General features: G+C 51.6%; 1 protein-coding gene across 1 annotated transcript in view; it reads left to right on the top strand.

The window, feature by feature from the left end:
* TGFB1I1 (transforming growth factor beta 1 induced transcript 1) overlaps window positions 1-26,532 on the top strand; it is a 135,530-nt gene that overhangs the window by 99,355 nt on the left and 9,643 nt on the right. The window lies entirely within an intron of this gene.

The raw sequence follows: 26,532 nt of genomic DNA, 5'->3' as shown, positions 1-26,532 counted from the left end.
AAAATAGTTGCTCAATCAATGAACCCGACCTGCCTAGAGCCCCCTGCAAACGATACCCAAGAATTCTGCAATGAGTTATCAGATTTCTTCATCGACAAAATCGACAACATTCGGAAAGCAATTCATCAGAAAATAACAACCAACCTCACCCAACCAATGCAAAAAGAGGATATCGACACGAACATCACTCAACCACCGAAGTTCTTTTTGGCCCCAATCACCACGGACACGACTAAAAACATCATCGGAAGCCTTCGCGACAGCACATCACCGAACGACATCATCCCCACCAAATTGTTCAAAGAATGTTCCGACATCCTGGCCCCCACCCTAACACATCTCATAAATCAATCATTCAAAGAAGGGACTGTGCCAACCTCCCTCAAGCAAGGCATCGTCAAACCCCTGCTAAAGAAACCTAATCTCGACCCTAAAGACCCTAACTGCCGCAGACCAATAACAAGCCTCAACACCATCTCCAAGATTATAGAGAAAACAGTAGTACAGCAGCTACAACACCACCTGGAGACACACCACCTCCTGGACCCTCTGCAATCAGGCTTCCGCCCAGGCCATGGCACAGAAACAGCACTTCTCAAAATATGGGACGACGCCCTCGAAGCAGCAGATGACGGGGAACCGAGTCTTCTGGTACTGTTAGACCTCAGTGCAGCATTCGATACAGTGGACCACAATACTCTACTTGTCCGCCTCTCAGAAGTTGCAGGAGCCACAGATTCTGCCCTAAAATGGTTTACATCCTTCTTAGAGAATCGCTCTCAGACAGTGAAACTGGGAACATTCACCTCGGAATCTCGGGCAGTCTCCTGTGGAGTCCCTCAGGGCTCACCCTTGTCACCAGTGCTATTTAACATCTACATCCGCCCGCTTCTCAATATCATCAGGAAAACGGACCTCTGCTTCCACTCATACGCAGACGACACCCAACTCTACCTTCGCATTAATGGACAAAAAGATCATCATCAGCAACTACAGAAATGCCTCACTTTAATCAATGACTGGATGACCGCTAGCTCCCTCAAACTTAACGAATCAAAAACAGAACTTCTTCTCCTGCAAGCCAACAAAAATTCCAAAATTAAGACTCCGTGGACACCACCCCCCATCCTCGGACAGACCATCTCGCCCAGCACCAAAGTCAAGAGTCTCGGAGTCATCTTTGACTCAGGAATGACAATGGATGCACAAATAGGATCGGTGGTGAGCGGATCCCACCACCTCCTCCGCCTGCTTCGCAGACTCATCCCCTTCATCCCAGAAGAGGACAAAGCGGCAGTTGTGGGAACGATCATCAATTCCCGACTCGACTACGCAAATTCCCTCTACGTAGGTCTACCCCAATATCAGCTTGCGCGCTTGCAACTCATGCAGAACACGGCGGCAAGACTGTTAACAGGAAAAAAGCCCTGGGAATCCATCTCCCCATCCCTAAAAAGCCTACATTGGCTAACTGTGAAGAACCGGATCATATTCAAGACCCTCTGCCTCACCCATAAATGCATACAAGGAAACGCTCCGCAATATCTCCGGGAAAAAATAAAACACTACACACCGATTCGCAGTCTTCGATCAGCTAACCAAAACCTCCTCCTCATTCCCAAATACCGCTACAAAGCAAAGGGAGAACGTAGATTTGCAGTCCAAGGACCTCGCCTATGGAATGCTCTCCCAACCAACCTCCGCATGGAAGAAAACCACCAGGCCTTCAGGAAAAAACTAAAGACCTTCCTTTTCTAGAAGCTGGCTACAGAGAATACATCTAGCGCCTTGAGGCGATTCAGTTCGCAATTGCAGCGCTCTACAAATCATTCATTCATTCATTCATTCATTCATTCCATTCCTTCTCCACCTCTCTCATCTATCATTCCCGCCTTCCATTCCTCCTCCACCTCTCTCATCTATCATTCCCGCCTTCCATTCCTCCACCACTCTCATCTATCATTCCCGCCTTCCATTCCTCCTCCACCTCTCTCATCTATCATCCCGCCTTCCATTCCTCTTCCACTTCTCTCATCTATCATCCCGCCTTCCATTCCTCCTCCACCTCTCTCATCTATCATTCCCGCCTTCCATTCCTCCTCCACCTCGCTCATCTATCATTCCCGCCTTCCACTCCTCCTCCACCTCTCTCATCTATCATTCCCGCCTTCCATTCCTTCTCCACCTCTCTCATCTATCATTCCCACCTTCCATTCCTCCTCCACCTCTCTCATCTATCATTCCCGCCTTCCATTCCTCCTCCACCTCTATCATCTATCATTCCCGCCTTCCATTCCTTCTCCACCTCTCTCATCTATCATTCCCGCCTTCCATTCCTCCACCACCTCTCTCATCTATCATTCCCACCTTCCATTCCTCCTCCACCTCTCTCATCTATCATTCCCGCCTTCCATTCCTCCTCCACCTCGCTCATCTATCATTCCCGCCTTCCATTCCTCCACCACTCTCATCTATCATCCCGCCTTCCATTCCTCTTCCACTTCTCTCATCTATCATCCCGCCTTCCATTCCTCCTCCACCTCTCTCATCTACCATTCCCACCTTCCATTCCTCCTCCACCTCTCTCATCTATCATTCCCGCCTTCCATTCCTCCTCCACCTCTCTCATCTATCATTCCCGCCTTCCATTCCTCCTCCACCTCTCTCATCTATCATTCCCGCCTTCCATTCCTCCTCCACCTCTCTCATCTATCATTCCCGCCTTCCATTCCTCCTCCACCTCTCTCATCTATCATTCCCGCCTTCCATTCCTCCTCCACCTCTCTCATCTATCATTCCCGCCTTCCATTCCTCCTCCACCTCTCTCATCTATCATTCCCGCCTTCCATTCCTCCTCCACCTCTCTCATCTATCATTCCCGCCTTCCATTCCTCCTCCACCTCTCTCATCTATCATTCCCGCCTTCCATTCCTCCTCCACCTCTCTCATCTATCATTCCCGCCTTCCATTCCTCCACCTCTCTCATCTATCATTCCCGCCTTCCATTCCTCCTCCACCTCTCTCATCTATAATTCCCGCCGCCCATTAATCCTCCACCTCTCTCATCTATCATTCCCACCTTCAATTCCTCCTCCACCTCTCTCATCTATCATTCCCGCCTTCCATTCCTCCTCCACCTCGCTCATCTATCATTCCCGCCTTCCATTCCTCCACCACTCTCATCTATCATCCCGCCTTCCATTCCTCTTCCACCTCTCTCATCTATCATTCCCACCTTCCCTTCCACCTGCACCACTCTCATCTATCATCCCGCCTTCCATTCCTCCTCCACCTCTCTCATCTATCATTCCCGCCTTCCATTCCTCCTCCACCTCTCTCATCTATCATTCCCGCCTTCCATTCCTCCTCCACCTCTATCATCTATCATCCCGCCTTCCATTCCTCCTCCACCTCTCTCATCTATCATTCCCACCTTCCATTCCTCCTCCACCTCTCTCATCTATCATTCCCGCCTTCCATTCCTCCTCCACCTCTCTCATCTATCATTCCCGCCTTCCATTCCTCCTCCACCTCGCTCATCTATCATTCCCGCCTTCCATTCCTCCACCACTCTCATCTATCATTCCGCCTTCCATTCCTCTTCCACTTCTCTCATCTATCATCCCGCCTTCCATTCCTCCTCCACCTCTCTCATAAATCATTCCCACCTTCCATTCCTCCTCCACCTCTCTCATCTATCATTCCCGCCTTCCATTCCTCCTCCACCTCGCTCATCTATCATTCCCGCCTTCCATTCCTCTTCCACCTCTCTCATCTATCATCCCGCCTTCCATTCCTCCTCCACCTCTCTCATCTATCATCCCGCCTTCCATTCCTCCTCCACCTCTCTCATCTATCATTCCCGCCTTCCATTCCTCCTCCACCTCTCTCATCTATCATTCCCACCTTCCATTCCTCCTCCACCTCTCTCATCTATCATTCCCGCCTTCCATTCCTCCTCCACCTCTCTCATCTATCATTCCCGCCTTCCATTCCTCCTCCACCTCTCTCATCTATCATCCCGCCTTCCATTCCTCCTCCACCTCTCTCATCTATCATTCCCACCTTCCATTCCTCCTCCACCTCTCTCATCTATCATTCCCGCCTTCCATTCCTCCTCCACCTCGCTCATCTATCATTCCCGCCTTCCATTCCTCCACCACTCTCATCTATCATCCCGCCTTCCATTCCTCTTCCACTTCTCTCATCTATCATCCCGCCTTCCATTCCTCCTCCACCTCTCTCATCTACCATTCCCAGCTTCCATTCCTCCTCCACCTCTCTCATCTATCATTCCCGCCTTCCATTCCTCCTCCACCTCGCTCATCTATCATTCCCGCCTTCCATTCCTCCACCACTCTCATCTATCATCCCGCCTTCCATTCCTCTTCCACCTCTCTCATCTATCATTCCCACCTTCCCTTCCACCTGCACCACTCTCATCTATCATCCCGCCTTCCATTCCTCCTCCACCTCTCTCATCTATCATTCCCGCCTTCCATTCCTCCTCCACCTCTCTCATCTATCATTCCCGCCTTCCATTCCTCCTCCACTTCTCTCATCTATCATTCCCGCCTTCCATTCCTCCACCTCTCTCACCTATCATTCCCGCCTTCCATTCCTCCACCACCTCTCTCATCTATAATTCCTGCCTTCCATTCCTCCTCCACCTCTCTCATATATCATTCCCGTCTTCCACTCCTCCTCCACCTCTCTCATCTATCATTCCCACCTTCCACTCCTCCTCCACCTCTCTCATCTATAATTCCCACCTTCCATTCCTCCTCCACCTCTCTCATCTATCATTCCCGCCTTCCATTCCTCTTCCACCTCTCTCATCTATCATCCCGCCTTCCATTCCTCCTCCACCTCTCTCATCTATCATTCCCACCTTCCATTCCTCCTCCACCTCTCTCATCTATCATTCCCGCCTTCCATTCCTCCTCCACCTCGCTCATCTATCATTCCCGCCTTCCATTCCTCCACCACTCTCATCTATCATCCCGCCTTCCATTCCTCTTCCACTTCTCTCATCTATCATCCCGCCTTCCATTCCTCCTCCACCTCTCTCATCTATCATTCCCACCTTCCATTCCTCCTCCACCTCTCTCATCTATCATTCCCGCCTTCCATTCCTCCTCCACCTCGCTCATCTATCATTCCCGCCTTCCATTCCTCTTCCACCTCTCTCATCTATCATCCCGCCTTCCATTCCTCCTCCACCTCTCTCATCTATCATTCCCACCTTCCATTCCTCCTCCACCTCTCTCATCTATCATTCCCGCCTTCCATTCCTCCTCCACCTCGCTCATCTATCATTCCCGCCTTCCATTCCTCCACCACTCTCATCTATCATCCCGCCTTCCATTCCTCTTCCACTTCTCTCATCTATCATCCCGCCTTCCATTCCTCCTCCACCTCTCTCATCTATCATTCCCACCTTCCATTCCTCCTCCACCTCTCTCATCTATCATTCCTGCCTTCCATTCCTCCTCCACCTCTCTCATCTATCATTCCCGCCTTCCATTCCTCCACCTCTCTCATCTATCATTCCTGCCTTCCATTCCTCCTCCACCTCTCTCATCTATCATTCCCGCCTTCCATTCCTCCTCCACCTCTCTCATCTATCATTCCCGCCTTCCATTCCTTCTCCACCTCTCTCATCTATCATTCCCGCCTTCCATTCCTCCACCTCTCTCATCTATCATTCCCGCCTTCTATTCCTCCTTCACCACTCTCATCTATCATTCCCGCCTTCCATTCCTCCTCCACCTCTCTCATCTATCATTCCCGCCTTCCATTCCTCCTCCACCTCTCTCATCTATCATTCCTGCCTTCCATTCCTCCTCCACCTCTCTCATCTATCATTCCCGCCTTCCATTCGTCCTCCACCTCTCTCATCTATCATTCCCGCCTTCCATTCCTCCTCCACTTCCCTCTAATACCTTTCCTGCCTTCCATTCCTCTTCCACCTCTCTCATCTATCATTCCCACCTTCCCTTCCACCTGCACCACTCTCATCTATCATCCCGCCTTCCATTCCTCCTCCACCTCTCTCATCTATCATTCCCGCCTTCCATTCCTCCTCCACCTCTCTCATCTATCATTCCCGCCTTCCATTCCTCCTCCACCTCTCTCATCTATCATCCCGCCTTCCATTCCTCCTCCACCTCTCTCATCTATCATTCCCACCTTCCATTCCTCCTCCACCTCTCTCATCTATCATTCCCGCCTTCCATTCCTCCTCCACCTCGCTCATCTATCATTCCCGCCTTCCATTCCTCCACCACTCTCATCTATCATCCCGCCTTCCATTCCTCTTCCACCTCTCTCATCTATCATTCCCACCTTCCCTTCCACCTGCACCACTCTCATCTATCATCCCGCCTTCCATTCCTCCTCCACCTCTCTCATCTATCATTCCCGCCTTCCATTCCTCCTCCACCTCGCTCATCTATCATTCCCGCCTTCCATTCCTCCACCACTCTCATCTATCATCCCGCCTTCCATTCCTCTTCCACTTCTCTGATCTATCATCCCGCCTTCCATTCCTCCTCCACCTCTCTCATCTATCATTCCCACCTTCCATTCCTCCTCCACCTCTCTCATCTATCATTCCCGCCTTCCATTCCTCCTCCACCTCGCTCATCTATCATTCCCGCCTTCCATTCCTCCACCACTCTCATCTATCATCCCGCCTTCCATTCCTCTTCCACCTCTCTCATCTATCATTCCCACCTTCCCTTCCACCTGCACCACTCTCATCTATCATCCCGCCTTCCATTCCTCCTCCACCTCTCTCATCTATCATTCCCGCCTTCCATTCCTCCTCCACCTCTCTCATCTATCATTCCCGCCTTCCATTCCTCCTCCACTTCTCTCATCTATCATTTCCGCCTTCCATTCCTCCACCTCTCTCACCTATCATTCCCGCCTTCCATTCCTCCACCACCTCTCTCATCTATCATTCCCGCCTTCCATTCCTCCACCACCTCTCTCATCTATCATTCCCGCCTTCCATTCCTCCTCCACCTCTCTCATCTATCATTCCCGCCTTCCATTCCTCCTCCACCTCTCTCATCTATCATTCCCGCCTTCCATTCCTCCTCCACCTCTCTCATCTATAATTCCCACCTTCCATTCCTCCTCCACCTCTCTCATCTATCATTCCCGCCTTCCATTCCTCCTCCACCTCTCTCATCTATCATTCCCGCCTTCCATTCCTCCTCCACCTCTATCATCTATAATTCCCACCTTCCATTCCTCCTCCACCTCTCTCATCTATCATTCCCGTCTTCCACTCCTCCTCCACCTCTCTCATCTATCATTCCCGCCTTCCATTCCTCCTCCACCTCTCTCATCTATCATTCCCGCCTTCCATTCCTCCTCCACCTCTATCATCTATAATTCCCACCTTCCATTCCTCCACCACCTCTCTCATCTATCATTCCCGCCTTCCACTCCTCCTCCACCTCTCTCATCTATCATTCCCGCCTTCCATTCCTCTTCCACCTCTCTCATTTATCATCCCGCCTTCCATTCCTCCTCCACCTCTCTCATCTATCATTCCCACCTTCCATTCCTCCACCTCTCTCATCTATCATTCCCGCCTTCCATTCCTCCTCCACCTCGCTCATCTATCATTCCCGCCTTCCATTCCTCCACCACTCTCATCTATCATCCCGCCTTCCATTCCTCTTCCACTTCTCTCATCTATCATCCCGCCTTCCATTCCTCCTCCACCTCTCTCATCTATCATTCCCACCTTCCATTCCTCCTCCACCTCTCTCATCTATCATTCCCGCCTTCCATTCCTCCTCCACCTCTATCATCTATCATTCCCGCCTTCCATTCCTCCACCTCTCTCATCTATCATTCCCGCCTTCCATTCCTCCTCCACCTCTCTCATCTATCATTCCCGTCTTCCATTCCTCCACCTCTCTCATCTATCATTCCCGCCTTCCATTCCTCTTCCACCTCTCTCATCTATCATCCCGCCTTCCATTCCTCCTCCACCTCTCTCATCTATCATTCCCACCTTCCATTCCTCCTCCACCTCTCTCATCTATCATTCCCGCCTTCCATTCCTCCTCCACCTCGCTCATCTATCATTCCCGCCTTCCATTCCTCCACCACTCTCATCTATCATCCCGCCTTCCATTCCTCTTCCACTTCTCTCATCTATCATTCCCGCCTTCCATTCCTCCTCCACCTCTCTCATCTATCATTCCCACCTTCCATTCCTCCTCCACCTCTCTCATCTATCATTCCTGCCTTCCATTCCTCCTCCACCTCTCTCATCTATCATTCCCGCCTTCCACTCCTCCTCCACCTCTCTCATCTATCATTCCCGCCTTCCATTCCTCCTCCACCTCGCTCATCTATCATTCCCGCCTTCCATTCCTCCACCACTCTCATCTATCATCCCGCCTTCCATTCCTCTTCCACCTCTCTCATCTATCATTCCCACCTTCCCTTCCACCTGCACCTCTCTCATCTATCATTCCCGCCTTCCATTCCTCCTCCACCTCTCTCATCTATCATTCCCGCCTTCCATTCCTCCTCCACCTCTCTCATCTATAATTCCCGCCTTCCATTCCTTCTCCACCTCTCTCATCTATCATTCCCACCTTCCATTCCTCCTCCACCTCTCTCATCTATCATTCCCGCCTTCCATTCCTCCTCCACCTCTCTCATCTATCATTCCCGCCTTACATTCCTCCTCCACCCCTCTCATCTATCATCCCGCCTTCCATTCCTCCTCCACCTCTCTCATCTATCATTCCCGCCTTCCATTCCTCCTCCACCTCTCTCATCTATCATTCCCGCCTTCCATTCCTCCACCTCTCTCATCTATCATTCCCGCCTTCCATTCCTCCTCCACCTCTCTCATCTATCATTCCCGCCTTCCATTCCTCCACCACCTCTCTCATCTATCATTCCCGCCTTCCATTCCTTCTCCACCTCTCTCATCTATCATTCCCGCCTTCCATTCCTCCTCCACCTCTCTCATCTATCATTCCTGCCTTCCATTCCTCCTCCACCTCTCTCATCCATCATTCCCGCCTTCCATTCCTCCTCCACCTCTCTCATCTATCATTCCCGCCTTCCATTCCTCCACCTCTCTCATCTATCATTCCCGCCTTCCATTCCTCCTCCACCTCTCTCATCCATCATTCCCGCCTTCCATTCCTCCTCCACCTCTCTCATCTATCATTCCCGCCTTCCATTCCTCCACCTCTCTCATCTATCATTCCCGCCTTCCATTCCTCCTCCACCTCTCTCATCTATCATTCCCGCCTTCCATTCCTCCTCCACCTCTCTCATCTATAATTTCCGCCTTCCATTCCTCCTCCACCTCTCTCATCTATCATTCCCGCCTTAAATTCCTCCACCTCTCTCATCTATCATTCCCGCCTTCCATTCCTCCACCTCTCTCATCTATCATTCCCGCCTTCCATTCCTCCTCCACCTCTCTCATCTATCATTCCCGCCTTCCATTCCTCCTCCACCTCTCTCATCTATCATTCCCGCCTTCCATTCCTCCTCCACCACTCTCATCTATCATTCCCGCCTTCCATTCCTCCACCGCCTCTCTCATCTATCATTCCCACCTTCCATTCCTCCTCCACCTCTCTCATCTATCATTCCCGCCTTCCATTCCTCCACCTCTCTCATCTATCATTCCTGTCTTCCACTCCTCCTCCACCTCTCTCATCTATCATTCCCGCCTTCCATTCCTCCTCCACCTCTCTCATCTATCATTCCCGCCTTCCATTCCTCCTCCACTTCTCTCATCTATCATTCCCGCCTTCCATTCCTCCTCCACCTCTCTCATCTATCATTCCCGCCTTCCATTCCTCCTCCACCTCTCTCATCTATCATTCCCGCCTTCCATTCCACCTCCACCTCTCTCATCTATCATTCCCGCCTTCCATTCCTCCTCCACCTCTCTCATCTATAATTCCCGCCTTCCATTCCTCCACCTCTCTCATCTATCATCCCGCCTTCCATTCCTCCTCCACCTCTCTCATCTATCATTCCCGCCTTCCATTCCTCCTCCACCTCTCTCATCTATCATTCCCGCCTTCCACTCCTCCACCTCTCTCATCTATCATCCCGCCTTCCATTCCTCCTCCACCTCTCTCATCTATAATTCCCGCCTTCCATTCCTCCACCTCTCTCATCTATCATTCCCGCCTTCCATTCCTCCTCCACCTCTCTCATCTATAATTCCCACCTTCCATTCCTCCTCCACCTCTCTGATCTATCATTCCCGCCTTCCATTCCTCCTCCACTACTCTCATCTATCATCCCGCCTTCCATTCCTCCTCCACCTCTCTCATCTATCATTCCCGCCTTCCATTCCTCCTCCACCTCTCTCATCTATCATTCCCGCCTTCCATTCCTCCTCCACCTCTCTCATCTATCATTCCCGCCTTCCATTCCACCTCCACCTCTCTCATCTATCATTCCCGCCTTCCATTCCTCCACCTCTCTCATCTATCATCCCGCCTTCCATTCCTCCTCCACCTCTCTCATCTATCATTCCCGCCTTCCATTCCTCCTCCACCTCTCTCATCTATCATTCCCGCCTTCCATTCCTCCTCCACCTCTCTCATCTATCATTCCCGCCTTCCATTCCTCCTCCACCTCTCTCATCTATCATTCCCGCCTTCCATTCCTCCTCCACCTCTCTCATCTATCATTCCCGCCTTCCATTCCTCCTCCACCTCTCTCATCTATCATCCCGCCTTCCATTCCTCCTCCACCTCTCTCATCTATCATTCCCGTCTTCCACTCCTCCTCCACCCCTCTCATCTATCATTCCCGCCTTCCATTCCTCCTCCACCTCTCTCATCTATCATTCCCGCCTTCCATTCCTCCTCCACCTCTCTCATCTATCATTCCCGCCTTCCATTCCTCCTCCACCTCTCTCATCTATCATTCCCGCCTTCCATTCCTCCACCTCTCTCATCTATCATTCCCGCCTTCCATTCCTCCTCCACCTCTCTCATCTATCATTCCCGCCTTCCATTCCTCCTCCACCTCTCTCATCTATCATCCCGCCTTCCATTCCTCCTCCACCTCTCTCATCTATCATTCCCGTCTTCCACTCCTCCTCCACCCCTCTCATCTATCATTCCCGCCTTCCATTCCTCCTCCACCTCTCTCATCTATCATTCCCGCCTTCCATTCCTCCTCCACCTCTCTCATCTATCATTCCCGCCTTCCATTCCTCCTCCACCTCTCTCATCTATAATTCCCACCTTCCATTCCTCCTCCACCTCTCTCATCTATCATTCCCGCCTTCCATTCCTCCACCTCTCTCATCTCTCATTCCCGCCTTCCATTCCTCCTCCACCTCTCTCATCTATCATTCCCGCCTTCCATTCCTCCTCCACCTCTCATCTATCATTCCCACCTTCCACTCCTCATCCTCTCTCATCTATCATTCCCGCCTTCCATTCCTCCTCCACCTCTCTCATCTATCATTCCCGCCTTCCATTCCTCCTCCACCTCTCTCATCTATCATTCCCGCCTTCCATTCCTCCACCTCTCTCATCTATCATTCCCGCCTTCCATTCCTCCACCTCTCTCATCTATCATTCCCGCCTTCCATTCCTCCTCCACCTCTCTCATCTATCATTCCCGCCTTCCATTCCTCCTCCACCTCTCTCATCTATAATTCCCGCCTTCCATTCCTGCACCTCTCTCATCTATCATCCCGCCTTCCATTCCTCCTCCACCTCTCTCATCTATAATTCCCACCTTCCATTCCTCCTCCACCTCTCTCATCTATCATTCCCGCCTTCCACTCCTCCACCTCTCTCATCTATCATTCCCGCCTTCCACTCCTCCACCTCTCTCATCTATCATCCCGCCTTCCATTCCTCCTCCACCTCTCTCATCTATCATTCCCGCCTTCCACTCCTCCACCTCTCTCATCTATCATTCCCGCCTTCCATTCCTCCACCTCTCTCATCTATCATTCCCGTCTTCCACTCCTCCTCCACCCCTCTCATCTATCATTCCCGCCTTCCATTCCTCCTCCACCTCTCTCATCTATCATTCCCGCCTTCCATTCCTCCTCCACCTCTCTCATCTATCATTCCCGCCTTCCATTCCTCCTCCACCTCTCTCATCTATCATTCCCGCCTTCCATTCCTCCACCTCTCTCATCTATCATTCCCGCCTTCCATTCCTCCTCCACCTCTCTCATCTATCATTCCCGTCTTCCACTCCTCCTCCACCTCTCTCATCTATCATTCCCGCCTTCCATTCCTCCTCCACCTCTCTCATCTATCATTCCCGCCTGCCATTCCTCCTCCACCTCTCTCATCTATCATTCCCGCCTTCCATTCCTCCTCCACCTCTCTCATCTATCATTCCCGCCTTCCATTCCTCCTCCACCTCTCTCATCTATTATTCCCACCTTCCATTCCTCCTCCACCTCTCTCATCTATCATTCCCGTCTTCCACTCCTCCTCCACCTCTCTCATCTATCATTCCCGCCTTCCATTCCTCCTCCACCTCTCTCATCTATCATTCCCGCCTTCCATTCCTCCTCCACCTCTCTCATCTATTATTCCCACCTTCCATTCCTCCTCCACCTCTCTCATCTATCATTCCCGCCTGCCATTCCTCCTCCACCTCTCTCATCTATCATTCCCACCTTCCACTCCTCATCTTCTCTCATCTATCATTCCCGCCTTCCATTCCTCCGCCACCTCTCTCATCTATCATTCCCGCCTTCCATTCCTCCTCCACCTCTCTCATCTATCATTCCCGCCTTCCATTCCTCCTCCACTTCTCTCATCTATCATTCCCGCCTTCCATTCCTCCTCCACCTCTCTCATCTATCATTCCCGCCTTCCATTCCTCCTCCACTTCTCTCATCTATCATTCCCGCCTTCCATTCCTCCACCACTCTCATCTATCATCCCGCCTTCCATTCCTCTTCCACTTCTCTCATCTATCATTCCCGCCTTCCATTCCTCCTCCACCTCTCTCATCTATCATTCCCGCCTTCCATTCCTCCACCTCTCTCATCTATCATTCCCGTCTTCCATTCCTCCTCCACCTCTCTCATCTATCATTCCCGCCTTCCATTCCTCCACCACTCTCATCTATCATTCCCGCCTTCCATTCCTCCTCCACCTCTCTCATCTATCATTCCCGCCTTCCATTCCTCCACCTCTCTCATCTATCATTCCCGCCTTCCATTCCTCCTCCACCTCTCTCATCTATCATTCCCACCTTCCATTCCTCCTCCACCTCTCTCATCTCTCATTCCCGCCTTCCATTCCTCCTCCACCTCGCTCATCTATCATTCCCGCCTTCCATTCCTCCACCACTCTCATCTATCATCCCGCCTTCCATTCCTCTTCCACCTCTCTCATCTATCATTCCCACCTTCCCTTCCACCTGCACCACTCTCATCTATCATCCCGCCTTCCATTCCTCCTCCACCTCTCTCATCTATCATTCCCGCCTTCCATTCCTCCTCCACCTCTCTCATCTATCATTCCCGCCTTCCATTCCTCCTCCACTTCTCTCATCTATCATTCCCGCCTTCCATTCCTCCACCTCTCTCACCTATCATTCCCGCCTTCCATTCCTCCACCACCTCTCTCATCTATCATTCCCGCCTTCCATTCCTCCTCCACCTCTCTCATCTATCATTCCCGCCTTCCATTCCTCCTCCACCTCTCTCATCTATCATTCCGGCCTTCCATTCCTCCTCCACTTCTCTCATCTATCATTCCCGCCTTCCATTCCTCCACCTCTCTCACCTATCATTCCCGCCTTCCATTCCTCCTCCACCTCTCTCATCTATAATTCCCACCTTCCATTCCTCCTCCACCTCTCTCATCTATCATTCCCGTCTTCCACTCCTCCTCCACCTCTCTCATCTATCATTCCCACCTTCCATTCCTCCTCCACCTCTCTCATCTATCATTCCCGCCTTCCATTCCTCTTCCACCTCTCTCATCTATCATCCCGCCTTCCATTCCTCCTCCACCTCTCTCATCTATCATTCCCACCTTCCATTCCTCCTCCACCTCTCTCATCTATCATTCCCGCCTTCCATTCCTCCTCCACCTCGCTCATCTATCATTCCCGCCTTCCATTCCTCCACCACTCTCATCTATCATCCCGCCTTCCATTCCTCTTCCACTTCTCTCATCTATCATCCCGCCTTCCATTCCTCCTCCACCTCTCTCATCTATCATTCCCACCTTCCATTCCTCCTCCACCTCTCTCATCTATCATTCCTGCCTTCCATTCCTCCTCCACCTCTCTCATCTATCATTCCCGCCTTCCACTCCTCCTCCACCTCTCTCATCTATCATTCCCGCCTTCCATTCCTCCTCCACCTCGCTCATCTATCATTCCCGCCTTCCATTCCTCCACCACTCTCATCTATCATCCCGCCTTCCATTCCTCTTCCACCTCTCTCATCTATCATTCCCACCTTCCCTTCCACCTGCACCTCTCTCATCTATCATTCCCGCCTTCCATTCCTCCTCCACCTCTCTCATCTATCATTCCCGCCTTCCATTCCTCCACCTCTCTCATCTATCATTCCCGCCTTCCATTCCTCCTCCACCTCTCTCATCAATAATTCCCGCCTTCCATTCCTTCTCCACCTCTCTCATCTATCATTCCCACCTTCCATTCCTCCTCCACCTCTCTCATCTATCATTCCCGCCTTCCATTCCTCCTCCACCTCTCTCATCTATCATTCCCGCCTTCCATTCCTCCTCCACCTCTCTCATCTATCATTCCCGCCTTCCATTCCTCCACCTCTCTCATCTATCATTCCCGCCTTCCATTCCTCCTCCACCTCTCTCATCTATCATTCCCGCCTTCCATTCCTCCACCACCTCTCTCATCTATCATTCCCGCCTTCCATTCCTTCTCCACCTCTCTCATCTATCATTCCCGCCTTCCATTCCTCCTCCACCTCTCTCATCTATCATTCCTGCCTTCCATTCCTCCTCCACCTCTCTCATCTATCATTCCCGCCTTCCATTCCTCCTCCACCTCTCTCATCTATCATTCCCGCCTTCCATTCCTCCACCTCTCTCATCTATCATTCCCGCCTTCCATTCCTCCTCCACCTCTCTCATCTATCATTCCCGCCTTCCATTCCTCCTCCACCTCTCTCATCTATCATTTCCGCCTTCCATTCCTCCTCCACCACTCTCATCTATCATTCCCGCCTTCCACTCCTCCACCTCTCTCATCTATCATTCCCGCCTTCCATTCCTCCTCCACCTCTCTCATCTATCATTCCCGCCTTCCATTCCTCCACCTCTCTCATCTATCATTCCCGCCTTCCATTCCTCCACCTCTCTCATCTATCATTCCCGCCTTCCATTCCTCCTCCACCTCTCTCATCTATCATTCCCGCCTTCCATTCCTCCTCCACCTCTCTCATCTATCATTTCCGCCTTCCATTCCTCCTCCACCACTCTCATCTATCATTCCCGCCTTCCACTCCTCCACCTCTCTCATCTATCATTCCCGCCTTCCATTCCTCCTCCACCTCTCTCATCTATCATTCCCGCCTTCCATTCCTCCACCTCTCTCATCTATCATTCCCGCCTTCCATTCCTCCACCTCTCTCATCTATCATTCCCGCCTTCCATTCCTCCTCCACCTCTCTCATCTATCATTCCCGCCTTCCATTCCTCCTCCACCACTCTCATCTATCATTCCCGCCTTCCATTCCTCCACCGCCTCTCTCATCTATCATTCCCACCTTCCATTCCTCCTCCACCTCTCTCATCTATCATTCCCGCCTTCCATTCCTCCACCTCTCTCATCTATCATTCCCGTCTTCCACTCCTCCTCCACCTCTCTCATCTATCATTCCCGCCTTCCATTCCTCCTCCACCTCTTTCATCTATCATTCCCGCCTTCCATTCCTCCTCCACCTCTCTCATCTATCATTCCCGCCTTCCATTCCTCCTCCACCTCTCTCATCTATCATTCCCGCCTTCCATTCCTCCACCTCTCTCATCTATCATTCCCGCCTTCCATTCCTCCTCCACCTCTCTCATCTATCATTCCCGTCTTCCACTCCTCCTCCACCTCTCTCATCTATCATTCCCGCCTTCCATTCCTCCTCCACCTCTCTCATCTATCATTCCCGCCTGCCATTCCTCCTCCACCTCTCTCATCTATCATTCCCGCCTTCCATTCCTCCTCCACCTCTCTCATCTATCATTCCCGCCTTCCATTCCTCCTCCAACTCTCTCATCTATCATTCCCGCCTTCCATTCCTCCTCCAACTCTCTCATCTATCATTCCCGCCTTCCATTCCTCCTCCACCTCTCTCATCTATAATTCCCACCTTCCATTCCTCCTCCACCTCTCTCATCTATCATTCCCGTCTTCCACTCCTCCACCTCTCTCATCTATCATTCCCGCCTTCCATTCCTCCACCTCTCTCATCTATCATTCCCGTCTTCCACTCCTCCTCCACCTCTCTCATCTATCATTCCCGCCTTCCATTCCTCCTCCACCTCTCTCATCTATCATTCCCGCCTTCCATTCCTCCTCCACCTCTCTCATCTATCATTCCCGCCTTCCATTCCTCCTCCACCTCTCTCATCTATCATTCCCGCCTTCCATTCCTCCACCTCTCTCATCTATCATTCCCGCCTTCCATTCCTCCTCCACCTCTCTCATCTATCATTCCCGTCTTCCACTCCTCCTCCACCTCTCTCATCTATCATTCCCGCCTTCCATTCCTCCTCCACCTCTCTCATCTATCATTCCCGCCTGCCATTCCTCCTCCACCTCTCTCATCTATCATTCCCGACTTCCATTCCTCCTCCACCTCTCTCATCTATCATTCCCGCCTTCCATTCCTCCTCCACCTCTCTCATCTATCATTCCCGCCTTCCATTCCTCCTCCACCTCTCTCATCTATAATTCCCACCTTCCATTCCTCCTCCACCTCTCTCATCTATCATTCCCGTCTTCCACTCCTCCTCCACCTCTCTCATCTATCATTCCCGCCTTCCATTCCTCCTCCACCTCTCTCATCTATCATTCCCGCCTTCCATTCCTCCTCCACCTCTCTCATCTATAATTCCCACCTTCCATTCCTCCTCCACCTCTCTCATCTATCATTCCCGCCTGCCATTCCTCCTCCACCTCTCTCATCTATCATTCCCACCTTCCACTCCTCATCTTCTCTCATCTATCATTCCCGCCTTCCATTCCTCCTCCACCTCTCTCATCTATCATTCCCGCCTTCCATTCCTCCTCCACCTCTCTCATCTATCATTCCCGCCTTCCATTCCTCCTCCACTTCTCTCATCTATCATTCCCGCCTTCCATTCCTCCTCCACCTCTCTCATCTATCATGCCCGCCTTCCATTCCTCCTCCACCTCTCTCATCTATCATTCCCGCCTTCCATTCCTCCTCCACTTCTCTCATCTATCATTCCCGCCTTCCATTCCTCCTCCACCTCTCTCATCTATCATTCCCGCCTTCCATTCCTCCTCCACCTCTCTCATCTATCATTCCCGCCTTCCATTCCTCCTCCACCTCTCTCATCTATCATTCCCGCCTTCCATTCCTCCACCTCTCTCATCTATCATCCCGCCTTCCATTCCTCCTCCACCTCTCTCATCTATAATTCCCACCTTCCATTCCTCCTCCACCTCTCTCATCTATCATTCCCGTCTTCCACTCCTCCTCCACCTCTCTCATCTATCATTCCTGCCTTCCATTCCTCCACCTCTCTCATCTATCATTCCCGCCTTCCATTCCTCCACCTCTCTCATCTATCATTCCTGCCTTCCATTCCTCCACCTCTCTCATCTATCATTCCCGCCTTCCATTCCTCCTCCACTTCTCTCATCTATCATTCCCGCCTTCCATTCCTCCTCCACCTCTCTCATCTATCATTCCCGCCTTCCATTCCTCCTACACCTCTCTCATCTATCATTCCCGCCTTCCATTCCTCCTCCACCTCTCTCATCTATCATTCCCGCCTTCCATTCCTCCACCTCTCTCATCTATCATTCCCGCCTTCCATTCCTCCTCCACCTCTCTCATCTATCATTCCCGTCTTCCACTCCTCCTCCACCTCTCTCATCTATCATTCCCGCCTTCCATTCCTCCTCCACCTCTCTCATCTATCATTCCCGCCTGCCATTCCTCCTCCACCTCTCTCATCTATCATTCCCGCCTTCCATTCCTCCTCCACCTCTCTCATCTATCATTCCCGCCTTCCATTCCTCCTCCACCTCTCTCATCTATCATTCCCGCCTTCCATTCCTCCTCCACCTCTCTCATCTATAATTCCCACCTTCCATTCCTCCTCCACCTCTCTCATCTATCATTCCCGTCTTCCACTCCTCCTCCACCTCTCTCATCTATCATTCCCGCCTTCCATTCCTCCTCCACCTCTCTCATCTATCATTCCCGCCTTCCATTCCTCCTCCACCTCTCTCATCTATAATTCCCACCTTCCATTCCTCCTCCACCTCTCTCATCTATCATTCCCGCCTGCCATTCCTCCTCCACCTCTCTCATCTATCATTCCCACCTTCCACTCCTCATCTTCTCTCATCTATCATTCCCGTCTTCCACTCCTCCTCCACCTCTCTCATCTATCATTCCCGCCTTCCATTCCTCCTCCACCTTTCTCATCTATCATTCCCGCCTTCCAGTCCTCCTCCACCTCTCTCATCTATAATTCCCACCTTCCATTCCTCCTCCACCTCTCTCATCTATCATTCCCGCCTTCCATTCCTCCTCCACCTCTCTCATCTATCATTCCCGCCTTCCATTCCTCCTCTACCTCTCTCATCTATAATTCCCACCTTCCATTCCTCCTCCACCTCTCTCATCTATCATTCCCGCCTTCCATTCCTCCTCCACCTCTCTCATCTATCATTCCCGCCTTCCATTCCTCCTCCACCTCTCCCATCTATCATTCCCGCCTTCCATTCCTCCTCCACTTCTCTCATCTATCATTCCCGCCTTCCATTCCTCCTCCACCTCTCTCATCTATCATGCCCGCCATCCATTCCTCCTCCACCTCTCTCATCTATCATTCCCGCCTTCCATTCCTCCTCCACTTCTCTCATCTATCATTCCCGCCTTCCATTCCTCCTCCACCTCTCTCATCTATCATTCCCGCCTTCCATTCCTCCTCCACTTCTCTCATCTATCATTCCCGCCTTCCATTCCTCCTCCACCTCTCTCATCTATCATCCCGCCTTCCATTCCTCCTCCACCTCTCTCATCTATCATCCCGCCTTCCATTCCTTCTCCACCTCTCTCATCTATCATTCCCGCCTTCCATTCCTCCTTCACCTCTCTCATCTATCATTCCCGCCTTCCATTCCTCCTCCACCTCTCTCATCTATCATTCCCGCCTTCCATTCCTCCTCCACCTCTCTCATCTATCATTCCCGTCTTCCACTCCTCCTCCACCCCTCTCATCTATCATTCCCGCCTTCCATTCCTCCTCCACCTCTCTCATCTATCATTCCCGCCTTCCATTCCTCCTCCACCTCTCTCATCTATCATTCCCGCCTTCCATTCCTCCTCCACCTCTCTCATCTATAATTCCCACCTTCCATTCCTCCTCCACCTCTCTCATCTATCATTCCCGCCTTCCATTCCTCCACCTCTCTCATCTATCATTCCCGCCTTCCATTCCTCCTCCACCTCACTCATCTATCATTCCCGCCTTCCATTCCTCCTCCACCTCTCTCATCTATCATTCCCGCCTTCCATTCCTCCACCTCTCTCATCTATCATTCCCGCCTTCCATTCCTCCTCCACCTCTCTCATCTATCATTCCCGCCTTCCATTCCTCCTCCACCTCTCTCATCTATCATCCCGCCTTCCATTCCTCCTCCACCTCTCTCATCTATCATTCCCGTCTTCCACTCCTCCTCCACCCCTCTCATCTATCATTCCCGCCTTCCATTCCTCCTCCACCTCTCTCATCTATCATTCCCGCCTTCCATTCCTCCTCCACCTCTCTCATCTATCATTCCCGCCTTCCATTCCTCCACCTCTCTCATCTCTCATTCCCGCCTTCCATTCCTCCTCCACCTCTCTCATCTATCATTCCCGCCTTCCATTCCTCCTCCACCTCTCATCTATCATTCCCACCTTCCACTCCTCATCCTCTCTCATCTATCATTCCCGCCTTCCATTCCTCCTCCACCTCTCTCATCTATCATTCCCGCCTTCCATTCCTCCTCCACCTCTCTCATCTATCATTCCCGCCTTCCATTCCTCCACCTCTCTCATCTATCATTCCCGCCTTCCATTCCTCCACCTCTCTCATCTATCATTCCCGCCTTCCATTCCTCCTCCACCTCTCTCATCTATCATTCCCGCCTTCCATTCCTCCTCCACCTCTCTCATCTATAATTCCCGCCTTCCATTCCTGCACCTCTCTCATCTATCATCCCGCCTTCCATTCCTCCTCCACCTCTCTCATCTATAATTCCCACCTTCCATTCCTCCTCCACCTCTCTCATCTATCATTCCCGCCTTCCACTCCTCCACCTCTCTCATCTATCATTCCCGCCTTCCACTCCTCCACCTCTCTCATCTATCATCCCGCCTTCCATTCCTCCTCCACCTCTCTCATCTATCATTCCCGCCTTCCACTCCTCCACCTCTCTCATCTATCATTCCCGCCTTCCATTCCTCCACCTCTCTCATCTATCATTCCCGTCTTCCACTCCTCCTCCACCCCTCTCATCTATCATTCCCGCCTTCCATTCCTCCTCCACCTCTCTCATCTATCATTCCCGCCTTCCATTCCTCCTCCACCTCTCTCATCTATCATTCCCGCCTTCCATTCCTCCTCCACCTCTCTCATCTATCATTCCCGCCTTCCATTCCTCCACCTCTCTCATCTATCATTCCCGCCTTCCATTCCTCCTCCACCTCTCTCATCTATCATTCCCGTCTTCCACTCCTCCTCCACCTCTCTCATCTATCATTCCCGCCTTCCATTCCTCCTCCACCTCTCTCATCTATCATTCCCGCCTGCCATTCCTCCTCCACCTCTCTCATCTATCATTCCCGCCTTCCATTCCTCCTCCTCTCTCATCTATCATTCCCGTCTTCCACTCCTCCTCCACCTCTCTCATCTATCATTCCCGCCTTCCATTCCTCCTCCACCTCTCTCATCTATCATTCCCGCCTTCCATTCCTCCTCCACCTCTCTCATCTATTATTCCCACCTTCCATTCCTCCTCCACCTCTCTCATCTATCATTCCCGCCTGCCATTCCTCCTCCACCTCTCTCATCTATCATTCCCACCTTCCACTCCTCATCTTCTCTCATCTATCATTCCCGCCTTCCATTCCTCCGCCACCTCTCTCATCTATCATTCCCGCCTTCCATTCCTCCTCCACCTCTCTCATCTATCATTCCCGCCTTCCATTCCTCCTCCACTTCTCTCATCTATCATTCCCGCCTTCCATTCCTCCACCACTCTCATCTATCATCCCGCCTTCCATTCCTCTTCCACTTCTCTCATCTATCATTCCCGCCTTCCATTCCTCCTCCACCTCTCTCATCTATCATTCCCGCCTTCCATTCCTCCACCTCTCTCATCTATCATTCCCGTCTTCCATTCCTCCTCCACCTCTCTCATCTATCATTCCCGCCTTCCATTCCTCCACCACTCTCATCTATCATTCCCGCCTTCCATTCCTCCTCCACCTCTCTCATCTATCATTCCCGCCTTCCATTCCTCCACCTCTCTCATCTATCATTCCCGCCTTCCATTCCTCCTCCACCTCTCTCATCTTTCATTCCCACCTTCCATTCCTCCTCCACCTCTCTCATCTCTCATTCCCGCCTTCCATTCCTCCTCCACCTCGCTCATCTATCATTCCCGCCTTCCATTCCTCCACCACTCTCATCTATCATCCCGCCTTCCATTCCTCTTCCACCTCTCTCATCTATCATTCCCACCTTCCCTTCCACCTGCACCACTCTCATCTATCATCCCGCCTTCCATTCCTCCTCCACCTCTCTCATCTATCATTCCCGCCTTCCATTCCTCCTCCACCTCTCTCATCTATCATTCCCGCCTTCCATTCCTCCTCCACTTCTCTCATCTATCATTCCCGCCTTCCATTCCTCCACCTCTCTCACCTATCATTCCCGCCTTCCATTCCTCCACCACCTCTCTCATCTATCATTCCCGCCTTCCATTCCTCCTCCACCTCTCTCATCTATCATTCCCGCCTTCCATTCCTCCTCCACCTCTCTCATCTATCATTCCCGCCTTCCATTCCTCCTCCACTTCTCTCATCTATCATTCCCGCCTTCCATTCCTCCACCTCTCTCACCTATCATTCCCGCCTTCCATTCCTCCTCCACCTCTCTCATCTATAATTCCCGCCTTCCACTCCTCCTCCACCTCTCTCATCTATGACTCCCGCCTTCCATTCCTCCTCCACCTCTCTCATCTATCATTCCCGTCTTCCACTCCTCCTCCACCTCTCTCATCTATCATTCCCACCTTCCATTCCTCCTCCACCTCTCTCATCTATCATTCCCGTCTTCCACTCCTCCTCCACCTCTCTCATCTATCATTCCCACCTTACATTCCTCCTCCACCTCTCTCATCTATCATTCCCGCCTTCCATTCCTCTTCCACCTCTCTCATCTATCATCCCGCCTTCCATTCCTCCTCCACCTCTCTCATCTATCATTCCCACCTTCCATTCCTCCTCCACCTCTCTCATCTATCATTCCCGCCTTCCATTCCTCCTCCACCTCGCTCATCTATCATTCCCGCCTTCCATTCCTCCACCACTCTCATCTATCATCCCGCCTTCCATTCCTCTTCCACTTCTCTCATCTATCATCCCGCCTTCCATTCCTCCTCCACCTCTCTCATCTATCATTCCCACCTTCCATTCCTCCTCCACCTCTCTCATCTATCATTCCTGCCTTCCATTCCTCCTCCACCTCTCTCATCTATCATTCCCGCCTTCCACTCCTCCTCCACCTCTCTCATCTATCATTCCCGCCTTCCATTCCTCCACCACTCTCATCTATCATTCCCGCCTTCCATTCCTCCTCCACCTCGCTCATCTATCATTCCCGCCTTCCATTCCTCCACCACTCTCATCTATCATCCCGCCTTCCATTCCTCTTCCACCTCTCTCATCTATCATTCCCACCTTCCCTTCCACCTGCACCTCTCTCATCTATCATTCCCGCCTTCCATTCCTCCTCCACCTCTCTCATCTATCATTCCCGCCTTCCATTCCTCCACCTCTCTCATCTATCATTCCCGCCTTCCATTCCTCCTCCACCTCTCTCATCAATAATTCCCGCCTTCCATTCCTTCTCCACCTCTCTCATCTATCATTCCCACCTTCCATTCCTCCTCCACCTCTCTCATCTATCATTCCCGCCTTCCATTCCTCCTCCACCTCTCTCATCTATCATTCCCGCCTTCCATTCCTCCTCCACCTCTCTCATCTATCATTCCCGCCTTCCATTCCTCCACCTCTCTCATCTATCATTCCCGCCTTCCATTCCTCCTCCACCTCTCTCATCTATCATTCCCGCCTTCCATTCCTCCACCACCTCTCTCATCTATCATTCCCGCCTTCCATTCCTTCTCCACCTCTCTCATCTATCATTCCCGCCTTCCATTCCTCCTCCACCTCTCTCATCTATCATTCCTGCCTTCCATTCCTCCTCCACCTCTCTCATCTATCATTCCCGCCTTCCATTCCTCCTCCACCTCTCTCATCTATCATTCCCGCCTTCCATTCCTCCACCTCTCTCATCTATCATTCCCGCCTTCCATTCCTCCTCCACCTCTCTCATCTATCATTCCCGCCTTCCATTCCTCCTCCACCTCTCTCATCTATCATTTCCGCCTTCCATTCCTCCACCACTCTCATCTATCATTCCCGCCTTCCATTCCTCCTCCACCTCTCTCATCTATCATTCCCGCCTTCCATTCCTCCACCTCTCTCATCTATCATTCCCGCCTTCCATTCCTCCACCTCTCTCATCTATCATTCCCGCCTTCCATTCCTCCTCCACCTCTCTCATCTATCATTTCCGCCTTCCATTCCTCCTCCACCACTCTCATCTATCATTCCCGCCTTCCACTCCTCCACCTCTCTCATCTATCATTCCCGCCTTCCATTCCTCCTCCACCTCTCTCATCTATCATTCCCGCCTTCCATTCCTCCACCTCTCTCATCTATCATTCCCGCCTTCCATTCCTCCACCTCTCTCATCTATCATTCCCGCCTTCCATTCCTCCTCCACCTCTCTCATCTATCATTCCCGCCTTCCATTCCTCCTCCACCTCTCTCATCTATCATTCCCGCCTTCCATTCCTCCTCCACCACTCTCATCTATCATTCCCGCCTTCCATTCCTCCACCGCCTCTCTCATCTATCATTCCCACCTTCCATTCCTCCTCCACCTCTCTCATCTATCATTCCCGCCTTCCATTCCTCCACCTCTCTCATCTATCATTCCCGTCTTCCACTCCTCCTCCACCTCTCTCATCTATCATTCCCGCCTTCCATTCCTCCTCCACCTCTCTCATCTATCATTCCCGCCTTCCATTCCTCCTCCACCTCTCTCATCTATCATTCCCGCCTTCCATTCCTCCTCCACCTCTCTCATCTATCATTCCCGCCTTCCATTCCTCCACCTCTCTCATCTATCATTCCCGCCTTCCATTCCTCCTCCACCTCTCTCATCTATCATTCCCGTCTTCCACTCCTCCTCCACCTCTCTCATCTATCATTCCCGCCTTCCATTCCTCCTCCACCTCTCTCATCTATCATTCCCGCCTGCCATTCCTCCTCCACCTCTCTCATCTATCATTCCCGCCTTCCATTCCTCCTCCACCTCTCTCATCTATCATTCCCGCCTTCCATTCCTCCTCCAACTCTCTCATCTATCATTCCCGCCTTCCATTCCTCCTCCACCTCTCTCATCTATAAATCCCACCTTCCATTCCTCCTCCACCTCTCTCATCTATCATTCCCGTCTTCCACTCCTCCTCCACCTCTCTCATCTATCATTCCCGCCTTCCACTCCTCCACCTCTCTCATCTATCATCCCGCCTTCCATTCCTCCTCCACCTCTCTCATCTATCATTCCCGCCTTCCACTCCTCCACCTCTCTCATCTATCATTCCCGCCTTCCATTCCTCCACCTCTCTCATCTATCATTCCCGTCTTCCACTCCTCCTCCACCTCTCTCATCTATCATTCCCGCCTTCCATTCCTCCTCCACCTCTCTCATCTATCATTCCCGCCTTCCATTCCTCCTCCACCTCTCTCATCTATCATTCCCGCCTTCCATTCCTCCTCCACCTCTCTCATCTATCATTCCCGCCTTCCACTCCTCCTCCACCTCTCTCATCTATGACTCCCGCCTTCCATTCCTCCTCCACCTCTCTCATCTATCATTCCCGCCTTCCATTCCTCCTCCACCTCTCTCATCTATCATTCCCGCCTTCCATTCCTCCTCCACCTCTCTCATCTATCATTCCCGCCTTCCATTCCTCCTCCACCTCTCTCATCTATCATTCCCGCCTTCCATTCCTCCTCCACCTCTCTCATCTATCATTCCCGCCTTCCATTCCTCCACCTCTCTCATCTATCATTCCCGCCTTCCATTCCTCCTCCACCTCTCTCATCTATCATTCCCGCCTTCCATTCCTCCTCCACCTCTCTCATCTATCATTCCCGCCTTCCATTCCTCCTCCACCTCTCTCATCTATCATTCCCGCCTTCCACTCCTCCTCCACCTCTCTCATCTATGACTCCCGCCTTCCATTCCTCCTCCACCTCTCTCATCTATCATTCCCGCCTTCCATTCCTCCTCCACCTCTCTCATCTATCATTCCCGCCTTCCATTCCTCCTCCACCTCTCTCATCTATCATTCCCGCCTTCCATTCCTCCTCCACTTCTCTCATCTATGACTCCCGCCTTCCATTCCTCCTCCACCTCTCTCATCTATCATTCCCACCTTCCATTCCTCCTCCACCTCTCTCATCTATCATCCCGCCTTCCATTCCTCCTCCACCTCTCTCATCTATCATTCCCGCCTTCCATTCCTCCTCCACCTCTCTCATCTATCATTCCCGCCTTCCATTCCTCCTCCACCTCTCTCATCTATCATTCCCACCTTCCATTCCTCCTCCACCTCTCTCATCTATCATTCCCGCCTTCCATTCCTCCTCCACCTCTCTCATCTATCATCCCGCCTTCCATTCCTCCTCCACCTCTCTCATCTATCATTCCCGCCTTCCATTCCTCCTCCACCTCTCTCATCTATCATTCCCGCCTTCCATTCCTCCTCCACCTCTCTCATCTATCATTCCCACCTTCCATTCCTCCTCCACCTCTCTCATCTATCATTCCCGCCTTCCATTCCTCCTCCACCTCTCTCATCTATCATTCCCGCCTTCCATTCCTCCTCCACCTCTCTCATCTATCTTTCCCGCCTTCCATTCCT

Source organism: Aquarana catesbeiana, linkage group LG06 (assembly GCF_042186555.1).
Source record: "Aquarana catesbeiana isolate 2022-GZ linkage group LG06, ASM4218655v1, whole genome shotgun sequence".
Lineage (NCBI taxonomy): Eukaryota > Metazoa > Chordata > Amphibia > Anura > Ranidae > Aquarana > Aquarana catesbeiana.
This window is presented reverse-complemented; position numbering and strand designations above follow the sequence as displayed.